The following is a 2,500-nucleotide window of genomic DNA, read 5'->3' as shown; positions in this document are numbered from 1 at the left end:
ACCGGGGGCCGCAAGCGCGACAGCCGAGGGGTGTCGCCGTCTTCGGGGGGCGGCAGCTCCTGGGGGGGGGGGTGGGGCGGCGCCGGCGGCGGCGCCGTCTACCCCCCCGCGCGCGGGACAGGGCTGTCTCCGGGCGTTCCGGGCCGTGGCGCGGGTGTGCGCACGGCGTTTCGGGCGGCGCGGCGGCCGGACCCGCGAACCTCCCCTCCGACCCGGCACGGCTGCCTCTCGAAGAGGGAGCCGTGGCGGGAAGGGGGGGGCGCGAGCACGGTCTCGGCCGCTGGCGCCGCCCGGGGCGGGCGAGGCCCCCCCCCGGCCGGGTCGCGTCCCGCGCGAGCGGGCGGCCCGAGCCACGTCTCTCCCCCCGGGCGCAGCGCCGGGCTATCGAGGGAAACCCCGGGCCCCGGGGCTAAGGAGGACGAGGTGGTGGCGGCGGATGCCGGGCGCGCCCCCGCGGGCGGACGCTCCCCCGAGGGCGGCAGCCGGGGGAGGCACCCCCGCGGGGCCATGCAGGTCGTTTCCCTCACCCCAGGGCCAGGTACCTAGCGTCCGCGCTTCGGCGGCCCTCCCTCGGCCGAGTCCGGGGGTCAAAGGCCAAAGGAGCCGGGCGGCGGTTTAAAGACTCGAGCGGCACGGCGCGAGCCGCGGGGGGGGCGTCCGCCCCCGCGGGCCGCCGTGCCGGAGAAGGGGGGGCGTCTCGCTGCCCCAACCTGCCCCCCCTCTCCGCGGGCCGGTCTCGGCGGAGAGACCGCGGCGCGGGTCGGCCGCGGCCGACCTGCCCGCCCTCGCAAACGGGGCCACCCGCCGGCCGGAGCGCGGGCTCCGCGCCGGGGGAAAGAAAGGCGCGGCGAGCCCCCGCGGGGGGGGGCGGCCGCCGGGGGGCCGCCCCGCGCCTTTGGACGCTCGCGCTGCGGCCGCGCTCGGGGCGCGCCGCGCTCCCCTCTCCCGCTCCTCGCCCCGCCCTCGGCGCCCAGGGAAAGAAAGGGGGGGGCGAGCCACACCCCCCCAGGCCGAGCGGCGGCGGCGCCGCTCGGCGTGCCGGTCGGTGCCGGTCGTCCGTCGGGTCGTCCGGGAGGGTTCCCCGGCCGCATCCGCTGGCGGCCGTCCCGTCCCGCGTTTCCCCGCCCGTCGCTTCCGTCTCGAGGGCGGGCGCGCGGCGCGGGGGCGTCCCGCTCCGGGTCTTCGCGTGGAAACGGGGAGAGTGGGAGCCGCCCCCCGCGCTCAGCGCCGTCCGCCTTTCCGCTGGGGCCGTGCCGGCGGCCCCAGGGGGCCGAGGCGAGAAGCGGCTGCGGCGGCGGTTTTCGCGGCGGCGGTGGCGGCCGCCGCCGCCGGGCGGGGTGGCCGGGTTCGCCCATCCGGCGCGGGCCGGTGGGCGGCCGCGCGTCGCCGGCTCGCGCTCCAGTGGCCGGCCGCGCTTCCTCCGGCGTCGGTGGAAGGCGGCGTCGGCGCCGAGGTTCGCCGGCGGGGCGAGAGGCGACCGTGGTGGGCGGAGCCGGCTCGTCGCAGCGCGGGCGCAGCCGGGCGTCCGGCTCCCGAGCGAAGGCGGGCAGGCGTCGCGGCCGGGCGTGCCGTAGCCTCCGGGGGGAGGCCGGTCCGAGCCCGGGCGCCTGGGCCGCCCCCGAAGCGCGCCAAGGGTGTGTGTGTTGCGTACGTTTCCCCAGGGTCGGTCGGGAGCGCGGGCTCCCCCGCCCTTTGGCCGCTCGGGGTTTTCCGTTGTTTTCCGTTTCCCCTGTGCTCGTACGGTCAAGCCGAGGCGAGGGCCTCTCCGTCGCGCCGCGTCGCGCCGCCGCGCCGCGCCCCCTCCGCGCGTGCGGAGGGGGGTGGGCGGCGGCGGGGCCGGCGGTCGGTCCGGCCGTCCTCAGAGAAGGGGCCGCTCTCGGCGAGCGGTCCCGGCCCCTCCGCGCGCGCGGGGCGGTGCCGAAACCGAGACAACTCTTAGCGGTGGATCACTCGGCTCGTGCGTCGATGAAGAACGCAGCTAGCTGCGAGAATTAATGTGAATTGCAGGACACATTGATCATCGACACTTCGAACGCACTCGCGGCCCCGGGTTCCTCCCGGGGCTACGCCTGTCTGAGCGTCGCTTTACGATCAATCGCCGTCTGCGCCGCCGAGCCCCCCCGCCCCAGCGCGGGGGGGGGGGGCCGGCGGGCCAGCAGCGGCGCGGCTGGGGTGCCTCGCAGGGCCGCGCGCGCGAGCGCGCGGGCCTTCGTCCCCCTAAATGGAGACTCGGGGAGCGCTCCGAAGCTCCCCGCTCCCGGAGAGCGCCTGCTGGACGGAGCTCGTGCCCGCCGGGCTATCGGCGGTGGGTTTGGGGAAGAGAGAGCGAGAGCGAGCTTCGGGGGAGGGAGGCGCGGGGCGGCGATGGCGCGGGCCTCGCCGCCGGCCTCCCGCGCGGGCGTCTGTCTGCGGGTGGGCACCGCGGGGGTGCCGTGCCGCACTGACGCGCGCGCGTGCGCGCGCCGGTGGGTGGGGGACGGGGGCGGTGGCGGTGGACGCC

The 2,500-nt window shown here is 79.3% G+C and overlaps 1 non-coding gene across 1 annotated transcript; it reads left to right on the top strand.

The window, feature by feature from the left end:
* The first annotated feature begins 1,930 nt into the window (after nt 1-1,930).
* On the top strand, nt 1,931-2,083 carry LOC142360242 (5.8S ribosomal RNA). The gene has a single exon (XR_012762907.1). It is a non-coding gene; the product is annotated as a 5.8S ribosomal RNA (ribosomal RNA).
* Nucleotides 2,084-2,500: the final 417 nt, after the last annotated feature.

The sequence above is a fragment of the Opisthocomus hoazin genome, unplaced genomic scaffold (assembly GCF_030867145.1).
Source record: "Opisthocomus hoazin isolate bOpiHoa1 unplaced genomic scaffold, bOpiHoa1.hap1 HAP1_SCAFFOLD_403, whole genome shotgun sequence".
In the NCBI taxonomy this organism is placed as follows: domain Eukaryota; kingdom Metazoa; phylum Chordata; class Aves; order Opisthocomiformes; family Opisthocomidae; genus Opisthocomus; species Opisthocomus hoazin.
Note: the sequence above shows the minus strand (reverse complement) of the source record. Positions and strands in the feature narration are given on the sequence as shown.